This window comes from Nomascus leucogenys, chromosome 13 (genome assembly GCF_006542625.1).
Source record: "Nomascus leucogenys isolate Asia chromosome 13, Asia_NLE_v1, whole genome shotgun sequence".
Classification (NCBI taxonomy): Eukaryota; Metazoa; Chordata; class Mammalia; order Primates; family Hylobatidae; genus Nomascus; species Nomascus leucogenys.
The window spans coordinates 51,722,348-51,741,862 of record NC_044393.1 but is presented as its reverse complement, the minus strand read 5'-3'; the positions used below and the strand labels follow the sequence as shown (position 1 = coordinate 51,741,862).

The window sequence follows — 19,515 nt, the reverse complement described above, 5'->3', positions numbered from 1 at the left end:
CTACACACACACACACACACACACACACACATATGTATACATATATGTGTATGTATATGCATATGTGTATACATATATAAAAAATAGAAATTCAGCTACATATTTATGTTTTAGAAACAGCAATGACATTATAAATATATATGAAAATATATACATATATGTGGAAAATGTCAGTCAACTACAACTTCAAAATATTTTCTACATATATATCCCTGTTAACTATATATATATATATATATATATATATATAGAGAGAGAGAGAGAGAGAGAGAGAGAGTTATATAAATATATAGTTCTATATGGGTGTAGTCATGTGTCACTTAAGAAGGATATGTTCTGAGAAAAACATTGTTAGGCTATTTAATCATTGTGCAAACATCATAGAGTGTGCTTATACAAACCTAGATGGTATAGCCTACTACACACAGGCTGTATGGTGTAGCCTATAGCTCCCAGGCTACAAGTCTGTACAGCATGTTACTGTGCTGATATTATATGCAATTGTGATACAATGGTAAGTATTTAAGTATCTAAATATATCTAAACATAGAAAAGGTACAGTAAAAATATGATATAAAAGAAAAAGACATACCTGTATAGGGCACTTACTGTGAATGGAGCTTGCAGGACTGGAAGTTGCTCAGAGGGAGTCAGTGAGTGGTGAGTGAATGTGAAGGCCTAGGACATTACTTACTGTGCTATAGTTTTATGCAACTGTCAGTGTAATAAGTTTGTTTACACCAACATCGCCACAACCACATGACTAATGTGTTGTGCTACAATTTCAGGACAACTACAATGTCAGTAAGCAATAGGAATTTTTCAGCTCCATTATAATCTTATGGAACCGTCATTGCATATGTGGTCCATCATTGACTGAAATGTCATTTTGCAGCACATGACTGTATGTACGTATGTGTGTATATTTATATACCTATATATAAATTATAACCTTTGTAATTTATAAGGTTATTTATATATAAATTTTATATATTAAATATTATATGCAATAGATACATATGTATGTATATATAAATTATAAAGCAAGGTCCCAATTTCAAATGCCCACAAGGCCCATAAATATATCATGAGTGAGTCAAATAGTTGCCTTGGTATGTGTGCACACATTGAATGAATGGGGCAGACTGTGCCCCTTTTTAAAAGGGTACTCTTATGGTAGCTCTGAAAGTCATGCTGCATTTGCAACAGTGAATCCAGTGGAATATGAATCCAGTGTCATCAAGTGTAATAATTTTGAAGAAATGTGGAAAACTCAGATTTTTATGGTAAAGTCTACCAATTCTCTTTTTTTTTTTTTTTTTTTGGCAGGGTCTCACCCTGTCACCCAGGTTGGAGTACAGTGGCACAATCGTAACTTACTGCAGCCTCCATCTTCCAGGCTCAAGGGATCCTCCCATGTCAGCCTTCTGAATAACTGCCTTTTTTTTTTATTTTTTGTAGAGACGGGGTCTCACTATGTTGCCTAGGCTGGTCCCTAACTCCTGGGCTCAAGTGATCCTGCCTCCTCAGCCTCCCAATGAGCTGGGATTACAGGCATGAGCCACCATGCCTGGCCCCAATTTTTAAGTGTTGCCAATGAATTCTCTATTTTTTTAAAAAAAACTTGTGCACACTAAAAGCACCTGCAGAGTGTATTTATACTGTTGGTTGTTAATTTGCAATCTGTGGCATGAAATATACTACCACGACATGAGTAAGGTCTATCTTACATATTTTAAGAGATTTAAATACTATCTTACCTTCTTTTTCTGATATAGAAATCTATAGAAATTGTTTATATATCCTTAAACGGTTATAAACTATCAGTAATAACTGGAAATGTGGCATTTCCATGAAATGAGGCAATTTATGTTTGCCAGAAAACACATTAAAATATTTTGTAATAGTCAATTTTGTGAACTAGAAACAGCTGTGTTTGATGAAATGTTTGTTAGAATCTATTTTTTAAACTTAAAAAAGTTTTCTTTCTACTTTGCTTAGGTATCAAAGTTTGGTATCAAATGAAAAAAGTTAAAGTTATACTTTGTTATGTATGGCTCTATCTGCTTTTTAAAAAACCAAGATAAGCTGAAGAACTGTGTCTCTAAATATCATACAAAACAGATTTCTTGGAAAACTGTTAATTTCTGAATATTCCCACCCTTTTCCAAGGAAATTCCAGGATAATCTGTTATGAAATTATGACGGGTAATAGCTATTTCTGTTACAAGTCAATTATAGCCTTTAAAGAAACTTATAAGGTTGCTAACTGGTTCACATTAGTACATAAACTAAAAGATTCTGAGGCTCTAACTTTAGAAATTTTAAATGTAACACTTTATTATCAGGGAAACCAGCCCCCAGTATTTCAACTTAGGTTCTTTTCTATTTTCCCTAAGTGTCAGCTGGTCTGAGAAATAAAGAGTACAAAAGAAAGAAATTTTACAGCTAGGTCTCCGGAAGTGACATCACATCAGCAGGTTCTGTGATGCCCCATGAGCCGCAAAACCAGCAAGTTTTTATTATGGACTTCAAAGGGGGAGGGAGTGTACAAATAGGGTGTGGGTCACAGAGATCACATACTTCAAAGGTAATAAAATATCACAAGGGCAGAGAGGCAGAGTGGGATCACAAGGGTAGAGAGGCAGAGAGAGATCATAAGTCCAGGGCGAAACTAGAATTACTGATGATGGTCCATGTCCTGCTGGGCACACACTGTCATTGATAAACATCTTAACAGGAAACAGGGTTCAAGAGCAGACAACCGGTCTGACTAGAATTCGCCAGGCTGGAATTTCCTAACCCTAGCAAGCCTGGGGGCGCTGCAGGAGACCAGGGCATATTTCGTCCCTTATCTACAACTGCATAAGACAGACACTCCTAGAGCAGTCATTTTAGAGGCCGCCCCCTGGGAATGCATTTATTTTCCCAGGGCTGTTCCTCACTGAGAAAAAGAATTCAGTGATAATTCTCCTATTTGCTTTTGCAAGAAGAGAAATATGACTCCTCTGCCCAGCCCCGCAGGCAGTCAGGCCTTATGGTTATCTTCCTTGTTCCCTGAAAATCACTGTTATCTTGTTCTTTTAGGATGCCCAGATTTCATATTGTTCAAACACACGTTTTACAAACAATTTGTACAGATAATGCAATCATCACAGGGTCCTGAGATGACATATATCCTCAGCTTACGAAGATGATGGGATTAAGAGATTAAAGACAGGCATAGGAAATTACAAGAGTATTGATTGGGGAAGTGATAAATGTCCATGAAATCTTCACAATTTATATTCTTCTGCCGTGGCTTCAGCCGGTCCCTCCGTTCGGGGTCCCTGACTTCCTGCAACACTTTATAATACCTGTTTAGTTATTTTTAAACTTCTGGTTTTTTGCTCACCAAAAAGTATTTGTTAGGATTCAAATACTCAAGTGTTGAATTTTCTGCTTTACTCAGGGATTTGAATCTCTTTGATACTTAAATTTGGCCCACCAATCTACTGAAGTGGTTTCTGTTGAGTAACTATAGGCTGAGTTGTGTGTTGTTGGAGGCAGATCACATTGAGTTGCAGATTATTAGTCCAGTTTCCATTGCTGTAAGGAAATACCTGAGACTGGGTAACTTACAAAGAAAAGAGGTTTAATTGGCTCATGGTTCCACAGGCTGTACAGGAAGCATGGAGGCATCTGCTTCTGGGAAGGCCTCAGGGAGCTTTTACTCATGGCAGAAGCCAAAGCAGGAGCAAGCATCTTACCAGGCAGGAACACAAGCAAGAGAGAGGAGAGGGAGGTACTACACAGTTTAAACCAACCAGATCTCATGAGAACTCTATCACGAGACAGCACCAAGGGGATAGTGCTATACCATTCATAAAGGATCCACCCCCATGATCCAGTCACCTCCCATCAGACTCCACTTCCAACACTGGGTATTACAATTCAACATGAGATTTTTGACAGGGACACAGATCCAGACCACATCATTGACTTTGCCTGGATAGCAGTTTCAGGAGGAAATGTTTGACAAGTTTTCAATTCAAAGGCTTTTAATATCCATTCCAAACTGTATAGCAAGTGTGTATTCTACATACAGTCAACCAGTCCATATATGACCCATGATAAATATCAGATTTATGTTCTTTTTCCTTCATACACAGGCATGCACATATACACACTGTTTAATCTGCTGGTGTTAGTTCTATGAGTGGCCCAAATCACATGTGGATGTGGAAAGGGAACACCACACATTGAGATTTCCTTTGGTGATAAGCTCAACCCTTCTTGCTACACCCCCACCCTGATACATAGCCATAGAGTCTTCAGGCATGTGCTGAGCACCTGGTGTGTGACATGTACCGTGCAGGGTTCTTAGGACACTAGAATGATCCCTGGCTTCAGAGCACTTCCCATCTGATGGACAGACATGTGAGCATGATTTCAACACATAAAGATAAGTGCTCTCATGGAGGAATGCATGAGAGATGGTGGCCTGATTCATTCAACATTTTCGAGTACCTGAGTGTCAGGCAGTGTTATAGATGCTCAGGATCTATCAAGTGAACAAAAGAGCCAAAGATATTCTGCCCAAAATGAAACACTTGCAGAAAACATAAAAGGGCTCATACCTGAGTTCTGAGGTTTGCCCTGTATTTACATGACAAATGAGAATTTCAGTAAACAAAACTGAATGGCTTCTATACACTAGCAATAAATGAGCCAAAAAATGAAATTGAGGGGAAGATTTCATTTGCAGCAGAATCAAAAAGAATAAAGTACTTGGGAAATAATTTAACAGAGTGGACTTGTCTAAATATGTGGCCAGGATTTCAAGCCCCCTTACCAGTGAATTAGCAAGAGTGGAACTCAAACATCCTTATATTCTGCTCCCAAGTTCCATTTTATGGTGTCAGTGGGGAAGTTCAAGTTGCAATTTTGAGTTCTTGTTCTTTTTTCAAGACTACTTCTGTGAGTAGCTGTGAAAGGCTTCACTGTTCATCACAATCTGCCTGGCAGAAGGAGAAGTGAAGGGCACTTGGGGATGCCTCCATGCTAAATGCAGTATTACTGATGAATACTGGAAAGAACACTGGGTGAAACAGCATCTTCAAAACATGAAGGTGGGGCACCAGAGGCCCCAGACTTTGTTGTGGGGAGCACCTCTGTCCCCACACTGAAGTCTTGCAGCCTAGAGCTGGGGTATACTGACAGACAGCTAAGAAGGGAGGTGCTCTCAGCACATAAAAGGGGACCTGAAAGGTGGGTGTCCACTACTACTTGGCAGCATAGAAAGCAGCCAAACCCAGGGATCCAGCCCACTGTTCTCTGGGCTCACCCACATTTACAATGACAGCCCCTTAGGACAAGGTCAGGGACGTGGCTTTTGTCTGTGATCAACAAAGTGAGGTAACAAATGACCGGCTATGGACATCTTCTTCATACATGTGTAGCCCTTGTATAAGAGATGCTCTAGTCTCTAAGGGCCCAGGCTCCATTTCCAGTTTCTCAACTGCCTGAGCCCACTCCAGGCCTTTACAGGTGCACTGGTGGTGGAGCCTCTGCCTAGGAAGGATTAAACGCTGATTAGTCTGTCACATCCTGCAACAGAATTCCTTCTGGTACCCATGCCATTCCCTGCCTCTTCTGGTTAACGTTTTGTGACTTTATTCTAGTGGTTTTATCCTGGCTCTGTTTCCTGACTCCGACTGTGTTCCGATCCTTATGTGAATACGCTTCACAGCTTTGGACCTGCTAGGTTCTTTGCTCTTACCATTGGTTCAGTCTTTGAAGTTCTGACAGAGGCATATGGGTTTCAGTCTGGCTCATTTCCTGCCTCTCAGGCTCACAGCCACTCCAACCTGCTACCATCTCCCCCCAGGATCCTTGGAGGTAGAGAAGAAATAATTTTAAACATGGGTTAAATGACTGTTAAAGGTCTAAGCAACTGCAGTTTCACTAGGACAAATGTGGGTGCCTTAAAGGGAATGACACTTATTGGCATGGGTGTGTTTAGGCATGCTTTTTATTTATTTGACCATATATTTATCTTAAAATTATTGCAACTTTGAAGACATACATGTGGCTAAGCACCTGCATTACTCACCCACCTTGCCCATTGCATTTGCTCTCTTAACTCCTGGGAGGCCCTGTTTGCCCCCTTTGACCTCCCCCTCACATTCCTGTGGTGGCCACCAAAGAAGGAACAAACAGCTGTGAGAGAACAGTCCCAGAGTTCTCTGCTTATCCTGTGAACCTTGCCAACCACACAGAAGGCAGAAGAGCTGTGAGCAAGGCAGCTAGTTTTGTAAGGCACACTTTGCTCTTCCAGGCCTATGGACAGGCCAAATTACCTTGCTCTGCTCCATCTCTTACATTTGCCTTGTGTGACAGATAAGTTGCAGTGAAAGTGAGTGAATAAACATGAGTTCTTTCAACTGCATCATTGGTTTTAAGATAAGCTTAGATCAGCAACAGTTAATGGAAATTATTAAACACTTATAGGATGTCAAATTATGTGTGAGGACTCAAAGATGAATAGAGCAGGGTTCCTGTCATCAAGGAGTGCACAGTCTAATGGGGGGTAAATGTTTAAACATGTTGACCACAGTGTACAATGTGTGCAATAATAGAGGCATCTGAAAATACAGCAGCAGTAGGGAGAACTAATCGATTCTGCCTGGAAGTGTCACTTGAAGGAGCCACAGGTGGTGGCCACTGAGATGCTTTAAAGGAAGAATAAGAGTAATAGGAGTGTTCCAAGTAGATAAGAGAGAAAAGAAATTGCAGATAGGTAGAAATAACATGTAAAAACGTGGTATGGTTTAGGAACTGTATTAGTTTTCTGTTGCTGCCATAACAAACTACCACAAACTTAGTGGCTTAAACACAAATTTATCATCTAATAATTCTGTAGGTCAGAAGTCCAACCTGAGCCTCAGTTGGCTAAAATCAAGGTGTAATCATGGCTACATTCCTTTCTGGAGGCTCCAGGGGAGCATTTAGTTCCTTGCCTTTTCCAGCTTCTGGAAGCCACCTGCGTTCCTTGACTCATGACTGCCTTCCTCCATAGTCAGCAACAGTGGGTGAAGTCCTTCTCATATTTCAGATCTTTCCTCCTTCTCCTTTCACTTCGTGTCTCAAATCCAGCCAGGAACGATTCTTTGCTTTGAAGTACTCAGATGATTGGATTGGGCTCACCTGGTTAATCCACACTAATCTCCCCATCTCAAGGGGCCATTCTTAATCACATTTGCAAAGTCTCTTTTGTCATGTGAAGAAAGCCATCCACAGGTTCCAGGGATTAGGACATGCACATCCTGGGGGATGCAGGGGATTATTCTACCTACCATAGGAATTGTAGTTGCTATTGCAGAACCGAAAGCATCATGGGAGATAAAGAGAGGGAGGAGACAGGTTTGGAGAAGGCGGCAGCTACCAAATAATAAAGACCCTTGTACACCATGTTGAGGAGCCTAGACTTAATTCTGAAGGTGATGAGGTCCTTTGAAGGGTCTAAAGCAAGGTGAGAGTTATGTTTCGATTGAGCATTCTGCTGGCAGCATACAGGACAGACTCAAGGAAGACAAGTGAGGAAGTCCTCAGTCAGTTTACTAATTTATAGTGTACTGGCAGTCTGGTTACTACAGGTTGGTGAGTGATGAAAGGGGAGGGAATGAAGGGACAGAGCAGAGACTACTCTTTTGAGAAGAATTGAAATGAAAAGTCAAGGAGAGAAAGAAGGTAATTAAATGGGAGCACTATGCCCAAGGTGGATTTTGTCTTGTTTGTTTTTGAAATGAGAGAGATGAGCAAATTTATAGGTTGAAGATAATGATAATGATTATAATAAAATAGCTAACACTGATTAAGACTTTATTTGTGCACTAAGATACTATACTACATATGTACATTGATTCATTTTTTCTCTCTTACAACTGAAGAGACTGAGGCAAGGACTAGTTAAATATCACTTCAAGTTACATAGTTTTAAAAAATAGCAAAGCTGGCCAGTCATGGTGGCGCACACCTGTAATCCCATCACTTTTGGGGAGACCAAAGCAGAAGGATTGCCTGCGACCAGAAGTTTGAGACCAGCCTGGGCGACGTAGTGAGACTCCATCTCTACAAAACATTTTAAGAAGACCTAGCGGGGTGTGGTGATGCACACTTATAGCCCTAACTACTTGGGAGGCTGAGGCAGGAGTATCGCTTGAGCCACAGGAGTTCAAGGCTGCAGTGAGTATGATTACACCACTGTACCCCAGCCTGGGCAACAGAGCAAGACCTTGCCTTAAAAAAAAAACAAAAAAAACTAGCAGAGCTATAATTCAAAACAAAATCCACTTGACTTGTGATATACTTGACTACTAGACTATGCTAGCCGTAAAAAAGAAGTAGGGCCAGGCGTGGTGGCTCACACCTGTAATCCCAACACTTTGGGAGGCCAAGGTGGGTGGATCACCTAACGTCAGAAGTTCAAGACCAGCCTGGTCAGCATGGTGAAACCCCGTCTCTACTAAATATACAAAAATTAGCTGGGCATGTTGGCAGGCACCTGTAATCCCAGCTACTCAGGAGGCTGAGGCAGGAGAATTGCTTGAACCCGGGAGGTGGAGGTTGCAGTGAGCTGAGATTGCGCCATTGCACTCAAGCCTAGGCAACAAGAGCGAAACTTCATCTCAAAAAAAAGAGGAAGGAGTAGAGATTAAAAGGAGAGAAGCTATCACTGATGACTCAATGCCTAAGAAAAGGTAGGAGAGCATATATTTGAAAGCATAGGTGGAAGAGGAAAGGAATATGTGGCCTAATATTTTCTGTGAATGAGTTAGGTGTGTGAGAAAGCTAAAGCTTGAGATAACCTCTGGGAAAAGTCAAAGAAAGCAGTGTTGAGAGCTCAATGCATTTGGAAACTACTTCAAATGACTGTGTTGTTTATTTCCAGCAGTGAGAGGGGAGCAGGCGAAAGGGAGATGAGAGTGGTAACCATTTATGCTTTCACATTTATATTACCTTCAAAAGCATGCCAGCCATTCCCCAGAATAAAGCCAACCCACTAGGTGATGTCAAAGAAGTCACAAGAACAGGGTAGGCAAATAGCTATGACTGCCTTGGACAAATCCAGGTTCCCTGCATACACCCATGCAAACACCTAATTGTTTCCTCATGCTGACCCCCTTCCAGATAAACTCACTTGGTAAAAGCTCTTACTGAGCTATTACTTCCTTGAAATGTCCTAGAATTTCCATTTTTGAAATTTTTTCCATATTATTACATGTCATCCATGAATCATGAACTCTTTTTAAACTTTATCTCTAGAGTAAATGTTTCCTTCCAGTCACATAATTGCCAGCAGGGCAATTCAGTAACACAGAATCTATTGTGAAATCATATTTATGAACTTATGACATTATATCTAACCTTTCATTGTGTACGCTCTTTGACAATGTAAGATTGAACTCTGTTCTATATTTCTTAGATTCTGCATTTTTGAAACATGACAAAGTTGAGTTCTGTACCCACTTGTATCATGCAATGTGAAAATGCAACCATTTTCCATGTCCGATATTGTTTATGAGTGAAGCATTTGTATCTGCTAGAACTTAGTGTGAAGTTTCTAACCAGAGATCGACCTACTTAAAGAGACAGTTTATAATTTCACAGAAAAGTCACTTTTTGATGAATGTTAACATCTAGATTATGATTTTTTATGTTTAAGGCAGCTAAAATCTATTCTCCACAGTTTAGTTTTTTTAAAGAGAGATTTGTTTTTTTAGAGGAGACTGAAATAGCAAAGTTTATCAACTAACATTCTGAACACCTATGACGTTACCTTCTCCAATTTATGTACAAACTGCAAGAACATATCAGGTGTTTTACCCTGTCAGCTTTCCTTGCAGGTTTGTAAGGCACTAAAGGCCAGCAGAATGATAGAGACAGAAAACAGGAAAGGAAACTTCTGTAGTTTTCCTGCTTTTCTGTAGCCATAAAACTAGCCAACACGTATCATTGGCCCACCTACAATTAGGCTTCAAACCATTGCTGTTTTTTTGTTTTGTTTTGTTTTTGTTTTTTTTTTTTTGTTTTTTTCTGAGACAGTCTCACTCTTGCCCAGCCTGGAGTGCGGTGGTGCAGTCTCGGCTCACTGCAAGCTCCACCTCCTGGGTTCACGCCATTCTCCTGCCTCAGCCTTCTGAGTAGCTGAGACTACAGGTGCCCGCCACCACGCCCGGCTAATTTTTTGTATTTTTAGTAGAGACGGGTTTTTGCCATGTTGGCCAGGATGGTCTCTATCTCCTGACCTCGTGATCCGCCTGCCTCGGCCTCCCAAAGTGCTGAGATTACAGGCTTGAGCCACCGCGCCCGGCCACCATTGCTGTTAAAGATAGGACTCAACTTAGGGAAAATACAGTTGAGCATTCACTAAGTCAGTGCTAGAATCTGCCTGTATCTGCCACTAGGACCTGATCACAGTACTCTCTAAATTCTAATTCTCTCTAAATTCTGCTTTAATTCCCTCTTGTTTACAGCAATAGTCTGCAGGCACATTTTTAATAGTCTTTTGTTATTAAAAGTAATACATATTGGAAAAATTAGAAAATATAGGCAAGCAAAAATAAAAACAAAAGCAGCACATTCTTACTACTGAGAGCACATCATTTTAACATCTTATTTCTTATCCTTCTGGATCTCTATATATTCACATACTCATATGTAAAATAAGATCATCTTCTATGGACAGTTCTTGCTTTCTGGCTTAACAAGATGTCTCAGCTTCACTTTGTGTCTTCCCTGTACCAGACCTGAAATCAACCATTTCTAACACATGCTGCTTGCTTTTAGTGAGAAATAAGATTAAAGACCAAAATGTATTAGGGGTGCTCATTGTTGTTAATGTGGCATTGTTTCTAGACCATTATATATTTTTTAACCTTTAAGTTTAGTGGTACAAGTGCAGGTTTGTTACATAGGTAAACTTGTGTCATGGGGGTTTCTTGTACAGATTATTTCATCACCCAGGTATTAAGCCTAGTACCTATTAGTAGTTTTTCCTGATCCTCTCCCTTCTCCTCCCTTCCACCCTCTGACAGGCCCCAGTGTGTGTTGTTTGCCTCTATGTGTCCATGTGTTTTCATCATTTAGCTCCCACTTATAAGTGAGAACATGTGGTATTTGGTTCTCTGCCCCTGTGTTAGTTTGCTAAGGATAATGGCCTCCAGCTCCATCCATGGCCCTGCAAAGGACATGATCTCATTCTTTTTTATGGCTGCATAGTGTTCCATGGTGTATGTGTACCACATTTTCTTCAGTCTATCATTGATGGACATTTAGGTTGATTCCATGTCTTTGCTATTGTGAATAGTGCTGCATTGAACATACACATGGATGTGTCTTTATAATAGAACAATTTATATTCCTTTGGGTGTATACCCATTAATGGGTTGCTGGATCGAATGGTATTTCTGTCTTTAGATCTCTGAGGAGTTGCCACTGCCTTCCACAATGGCCGAAATATTTACACTCCCACCAACAGCGTATAAGCATTCCTTTTTCTCCACAACCTCACCAACATCTGTTATTTTTTGACTTTTTAAAAATTTTTATTTTTAGTTCTGGGGTACATATGCAGGATGTGCAGGTTTGTTACATAAGTAAATGTGTACCATGGTGGTTTGCTGCACCTCTCAACCCCTCACCGAGGTATTAAGCCCAGCACGCATTAGCTGTTTTTCCTAATGTTCTCCCTCCCCCAACTAATAGTAGCCATTCTGACTGGTGTGAGATGGTGTCTCATTGTGGTTTTGATTTGCATTTCTCTAATGGTCAGTGATGTTGAGCTTTTTTTCATAAAATTGTTGGCACTGGCCACATGTATGTCTTCTTTTGAAAAGTGTTCATGTCGTTTGCTCACTTTTTAATAGGGTGTTGTTTGGCTTTTTCTTATAAATTTATATTCCTTATAGATGCTGGATATTAGACCTTTGTTGGATGCATAGTTTGCAATAATGTTTCCCATCCTGTAGGTCGTTTATTCTGTTTATAGTTTCTTTTGCTGTGCAGAAACTCTTTAGTTTAGTTAGATCCCGTTTGCCAATTTTTGTTTTTGTTGTAATCGCTTTTGGTGTCCTCATCATTAAATCTTTGCCTATGTCTGTGTCCTGAATGGTATTGCCTAGGCTGTCTTCCAGGGTTATTATAGTTTTAGGTTTTATATTTAAGTCTTTAGTCCATCTTGAGTTAATTTTTATGTATGGTGTAAGGAAGGGGTCCAGTTTCAATCTTCTGCATATGGCTGTCCGGTTACCCCAGCACCATTTATTGAATAGGGAGTCCTTTCCCCATTGCTTGTTTTTTGTCAGGTTTGTCAAAGACAGTTGTAGGTATGCGGTCTAGGCTATTTAATGGACAAAGCTAGGAAGAAAAATTTTAAGCATGAGTTCATACTTGTATTTGCAATTCAATTTTAACTTTGTAGTGTTTTCACTAATTTGATTTTATAATTGTATCTCTTTTACACAGAAAATGATTTCTAATATAATTGACATTAAAATTAAGTTTTCTTGAGTTTACCATAAAAATTGCTCTTTTAAAGTGTTTTTAATGGCTTTTAGTATATATACAGAGTTGTATAATCATGGCCTAATTGTAGAATATTTCCACGACACCAAAGAAACCTTGTGCCCATTAAAAGTCATTCCCCTCCCACCAGTTGTCCTATGTGTAGGAAACCACTAAATCAACTTTCTGTCTCCAAAGATCTGCCCACTCTGGATATTTCATATAAGTGAATAACACAATATGTGGCCTTTGGTGTCTGGCCTCTTTCACTTAGCATATAGATTTCAAAGTTCATCCATGTTACAGCAGGTATCAAGACTCCATTCCTTTTTATGGCTGAATATTCCATCCTATGGATATATATTCTGTTTGTCCATTTGTCAATTGATGGACATGTAGGTTGTTTCTTTTTTTTTTACTATTATGAATGATGCTGTTATAAACATTTGTGTCCAAGCTTTTATATGAGCATATGTCTTAAATTTAATTGAGTACACTCTTTGTTTTTTCACATGGATTTGAGTTATTGTTCCTTCTTTCCAGCATGAAGAGCTTACTTTATTATTTCTTATAAGGCAGGTGTGCCAGCAATGATTTTCTCTGTTTTGATTTATGTTGAAATCAAATATAAATCAAATTTATTTCCTCTTCCTATTTGAAAGATATTTTTGATGGATATAGGATTCTTGGTTGACAGGTATGTGTGTGTGTGTGTCTGCTTTTTCTTTACTTTAAATGTGTCAGCCACTGCCTTCTGCCTTCCATTATTTTAGATGAGAAGTTACTCTTACTGTGATTTCTTTGCACATAATAAGCTGGGGTTTTTTGTTTTGTTTTTTGCTGCTTTGGAGATTTATCTTTATCTTTGGCTTTCAGCAGTTTGTGATGTATCTGAATGTGAATTTTTTTTGTTGATTCTACTTGGGGTTCTTTGAGCTCTTGAATATGTTTTTATCCCATTTGCAAATTTTTTATTTCTTTAAGTATGTTTTCTGTTCTCTTTTTCTCGATTTCTCCCATTACACATAATTTAGTGGGCTTAATGTCCTCCATTTCTGTGACAATCTGTGTGTCTTCATGCCTTTTCTCTCTGTTACTCAAATTATATACAGTAGTCCCCCCGCCATCTGCAATTTTATGTTCTGCGGTTTCAGGTATCTGTGGACAACTATGGTCCAAAAATATTAAGTGGAAAATTCCAGAAGTAAACAATTCGTAAGTTTAAATTGCATGCTATTGTGAGTACTGTGATAAAATCTCTCTTGGTCCCACTCCATCCCACCTGAAATGTGAATTATCCCTTTGTCCAGCATGTACACACTCTGTATGCTACCCACCCATTAATCACTTAGTGGCTGTCTTAGTTACTGGGTCCACTGTTGCAGGATTGCTGTGCTTGTGTTCAAGTAACCCTTATTTTACTTAATAATGGCCCCAAAGCACAAGAACAGTGATAGTGGCAATTTGGATATGCCAAAGAGAATCCATAAAGTGCTTTCTTTAAGTGAAAAAGTGAAAGTTCTCAATTTAATAAGGAAAGAAAAAAAAAGTTTGCTGAGATTGCTAAGATCTACAGTAAGAACAAATCTTATCTGTGAATTGTGAAGAAGGGAAAATAAATTTGTGCCTAGCATATGTGGGTTTGGTACTATCCATTCAGGGATCCTCCTGGGGTCCTGGAGCCCATCCCCCATGCATAAGTGGGCACTACTGCCTTCTCTACTGATCTACAAGTTTACTGATTCTTCTGCTTGCTCAAATCCACTGTTGAATTCCTCCAGTGAAATTTTCAATTATGATTTTCTACTTAGGAATTTCAGTGTAGCTCCTTAAAAATTTCTTCTTATTGACAATCTCTATTTGATGCATTGTCATCATACTCTCCTTTAATTTTTTAAACATGGTTTCTTTCATTCTTCAAACATATTTATAATATTTTCTTTGAAGTCTTTGTTAAATCTAACATCCGCATCCTCCCTAAGAAAGTTTTTTTTTTTTTTTTTTTTTTTCCGTGCAAAAAGGGACTGGGGATCTCACTATGCGGGATGGGGGTCATACTTTCTTGTTTCCTTGCATGTCTCATAATTTTTCATTGAAAATTGGACATTTTAGGTCATATATTGTAACAACTCTGGATTCTGATCCTTCCCAGGCTTACTGATGCTGTTTTGTTCTTGTTATTTTGTTCATCTATTTATTTGTTTAGTGACTTGGCTGGACTAATACTGTGAAGTGTATTTTTCCCCCACAGTAGGCAGCCTCTGATGTCTCTGCTTAGATAGTTGTTCCTTGTTTTTTTGTTTTTAAACTTGAGTTCCTGGGGGTTGCCCTGGGTCAGTCAGTGATTGGTCAGAGGTCACGCTTAAGCCCCCTGAGCCAGTAAGGTTTTCATCCTTTTCCATTGGGTCTGTGTGTGGCTTGGGAACAACTTTTGAAGTTCGAGGAGTTTATATATCTGCCACTTTTAACTCACGGACTGACAGCTTGGAAGTACCCTGTCTGGTTGATCTTGGGTGGTCACAGCCGTGGGCTTTTCCACAGTCTCCTAGACCACCAGTATCAAGTATGAATTTTTTTACTGTCCCTCGTCCCAATTTCTCTGTTAAACTTCTGCTGGTCTGCATCTATTAGCATCACAAAACTATTAGCCTACTCTGTTAGCCCTTATGACATCTGTTTTTCTATGGCTGTTATTTTTTACATTGCTTTGGGACATGAATATCCTACACTCTGTTCCAAATAAAGTCAAAGGCAGGGCTGCAGAGCTGCAAGTCCTCACAGCTTGCTCAGCCCCCAACCTGGTTAGAGCCTCTGTGTTACTGAGCAGGAGCTGGGGATATGGGAAACTCTGATCTGTTTTGTTTGTCCTGCCCAGGGTCTCCCTGTAGAGCAGGACATTAGGGAGTGAGTACTGGCACTACCGAACAGCTACAGCTGCCCATGGGGAAGAAGGGGAGGATGAGTGCTGAGTGCTACCGTTTCTTAGATCTTCACCTGGGATAGATCTTGATCTTTAGCCATAGGAAAGTGGGGGACATGGGCACCTCACTGGCTGCAAGCCTGCCCAGAATAGTTCTGAAACCTGAAGCTAAAGGGATGGATGCAGCCCATGGTTCAAATGCCACAGTTTCTTGCTGAGCTTCAGTAGATTTTATTGAATGTTTCTCAATTTATTATATAACCTTAGGTCAATTTCCAGAGACTTTAAATGGTTGTCTTAGATTATTTTGACCAGTTAAATCAATGCTTCTTTTGTTTGTTTCTTTTTTATTTTATTTTTTATTTTTTATTTTTATTTTTTTTGAGACGGAATCTCACTCTGTCACCCAGGCTGGAGTGCAGTGGCGTGATCTCAGCTCACTGTAACCTCTGCCTCTGGGGTTCAAGCGATTCTCCTGCCTCAGCCTCCTGAATGGCTAGCTGCAAGCTCCGCCTCCCAGGTTCATGCCATTCTCCTGCCTCAGCCTCCCAAGTAGCTGGGACTACAGGCATGTGCCACCATGCCCAGCTAATTTTTTTGTAGTTTTAGTAGAGATGGGGTTTCATCATGTTGGCCAGGCTGATCTCAAACTCCCGACCTCAGGTGATCTGCCCGCCTCAGCCTCCTAAAGTGCTGGGATTACAGACATGAGCCACAGTGCCCGGCCAAATCAATGTTTCTTTGAAGGAGAGAATTCATCAAGCTCTTCATCCCACCATTTTGGAAGTCCCATCCACCTCCTGGATTGGTCTGTAATTTATAATTTTACTTATTTGCTTTAAATCAGCAGCCCCCAAATTTTTTGACACCAGGGACCAGTTTCGTGGAAGGCAGTTTTTCCACGGGGCAGAAGGAATGCTTTTGGGATGAAACTGTTCCACCATAGATCATCAGGCATTACATTCTCATAAGGAGTACACAACCTAGATCCCTCACGTGTGCATTTCACAATGGGGTTTATGCTCCTATGAGAATCTAATGCCACCACTGATCTGTCAGAAGGCAGAGCTCAGGTGGTAATGCTCACTTGCCCGCTGCTTATCTCCTGCTGTGCAGCCCAGTTCCTAAAGCCCAGGGGCTGGGAACCCCGGCTTTAACTTGCAATATTAAAACACTGCAAAATGCCAAATATGATCATTTACTTAAAATAAAACTATAGAATGTAGTTTCAGTATTCCGTCATTTTTTTTGTATCTATCTCTTCAAACTTTGGCCTACCTTAAGGCAGAGCCTATGTTATATTCGTTTCTGTTTTTATTATGCAGGGAGCATTAAGTAGGAAGTAATGGTCTTTTTAGCTTAAGAACAAAACTAAATACTGTCTGTTTTTTGAATATTTGAGTCCATAATTACCTTACCCAGTAGTTTACCTTCAGAAGATGGCTGGTTAGCTAGTTACTAGGCTAGCCCCTAGTTGGTCTTCATTGTACACATATACATACAAACACACACTCACATATTTACCTTTTCATAATCTTTTCCCAGCAACTTTTCTCCTTTAATTGTGTCCATTTGTAAAGGCTTTTTTTTTTTTAACTTATTAGATTTTAAAGCCATGGTAACTATGGTCTGTACACTTTGGGAAAGCAATGAAAATGTTTGAAACGTGAAATAAATTACATATTGGCTAAAAAATACTGCAGAACCAAAATAAATATCTGTAAAATGTAACATTAAGTCGACTTACCAACAGCAACTCAACAGTTAAAAAGTTACAAATAGACCGGGCGCAGTGGCTCATGCCTGTAATCCTAACACTTTGGGAGGCCAAGGCGGTTGGGTTGCCTGAGTTCAGGAGTTCCAGACCAGCCTGGGCAACACGGTGAAACCCCATCTCTACTAAAATACAAAAAATTAGCCAGGTGTGGTGGCATGTGCCTGTAGTCCCACCTACTTGGGAGGCTGAGGCAGGAGAATTGCTAGAACCTGGGAGGTAGAGGTTGCAGTGAGCTGAGATCACGCCACTGTACTCCAGCCTGGGCGACAGAGATAATCCATCTCTGGAAAAAAAAAAGTTATAAATAAATTATATTTAAGGTGGCATATGAATAGATTTTAAGATATTTGATATAGGTAGAGTATCCTCAAAGGTCTTAAAGATCTTGTTCACCATATTTCACCCATAGATTAAAAAAATAATTAGGGTTGTAGGGATTGGAAGCCAGGCCTGGCACCAGATAGTATGGCCCTCACGAAAGATCCCCAACACTTTCACAAAGAAGAAATGGTTTCATAATGCATTTAACATTGTTCTACCCTGATGTGGGTAGAAGGACCATGAAACCCCACTGTATAGACTCAGACTTTTGCATTTTGATAGCTGCATTCATTCATTTGCTAACAAGTATAAGCAATTTACCTAGCACCTATACTGTGCCTGGGATTCTACTAATACTTTGGCTGAGGATAGAGTGAAGGACAAGGTAATCTGGGCTCTTTCCTCATAGGTCTTATATACTAGCTGGGGAAGTATAAAAATGTTTTTAATAATGTAAGTAAATTTATTCTTGCAGATTGTAATGTTATGAAGCTCAGCGTTCTTTAGAGGTAGGAGCAAGTACATGTGGTCATCTTCTTTAGATTTGGAAGTCAGAGAAGGCCCTCTTATGAATTCATATTTGGAGTGAAGTAGGGGGAGTGAGGAATGACTAATCAGAGGCCCTGGAGAAAAAGACTCATACATCTGTGGAAATCAAAGGCAGCCAGTGTGACAGAAGCACTGAAGCACTGGGAGCTTAAAGAGGGTGTTGTGAAAGGCGGCTGTGGGGGTGTTGGGGTCAGGCAGGACCTCAAGGTCTTGAATACCAAGGGTCTTGAATTTTATTCCACTTGAAGTGTTTTGAGCACCCAGCATAACATAACCGTGACTGATTTTTAAAAAGATCTCCCTGGCAGAAAGGCAGTTAGGAGGTTTTGTAATGGTCCAACTGAGAGATGATGAGACTTGGGCCAGTGGGATCAGGGAAGGGAGAGGAATGTGGATGAATTCAATAAACACTTTAGAGGTAAGGGCCAGGCTTTCACGCCTGTAATTTCAGCACTTTGGGAGGCCAAGGCGGGTGGATCACCTGAGGTCAGGAGTTCAAGACCAGCCTGACTAACATGGTGAACCCCCATCCCTACTAAAAATACAAAAAATTAGCTGGGCGTGGTGGTGCATCCCTGTGGTCCCAGCTACTTGGGAGGCTGAGGTACGAGAATCACTTAAACCTGGGAGGCAGAGGTTGCAGTGAGCCGAGATTGCACCACTGCGTTCCAGCCTGGACAACAGAGTGAGACTCCGTCATACATAAATAAATAAATAAATAAATAAATAAATGAATGTATGAATGAATGAATATAAGAACAACAGGGTTGAAAAACACAAATATTCTCTTTAGTTCTATTTTGATACTGTCACTAGCAGTTGAAGTCAAACCTAATACAAATGCTCATTGCATTATGATTTTAGGATGGTAAAACTTTAGTGTTTGATGTTTTATGATGTCTTAACTAATTATCACCTAATTCAGAGAACAGATCAAAAGTCATTTTAACTGGAAATGAAATGGGAATAAATAGTACCTCTTTATGCATTGGAAAACTTTCCATGCTTCTTTGACAGGAGAGGCAAAGGCATCATGGTACAGGGGAGTGATCGTAGGTTTTTGGAGCTGAATCACTTGGGTTTAAATTCTCACCTGGGCTTTAGCTAGCTCTATAGCCTTGAACAAATCTTTTTTCTAAACTTTAGTTTCAAATGGAGATGATAATCTTTATTTCACAACATTTTTAAGAATGAAATAACTGATGGGCAACACATACTCTAATAGCTGTTCAATAACCATTCATTTTCTCAACTTACAAATAGCCAACCTATAATCTACACTATTCCGATTGTTTGTTAAACCTTGAAATTTTTTTAGAATTAGAAGAATTTAACTCAGTCCTCTCAATTTCCAGACAAAGAAATAACAGCCTAGGGAGTTGAAAAGCCTTGCCTGAGGACA

General features: G+C 39.9%; 1 protein-coding gene across 1 annotated transcript in view; it reads left to right on the top strand.

Annotated features, from left to right (window-relative positions):
* CCDC146 (coiled-coil domain containing 146) overlaps positions 1–19,515 on the top strand; it is a 180,839-nt gene that overhangs the window by 95,486 nt on the left and 65,838 nt on the right. The window lies entirely within an intron of this gene.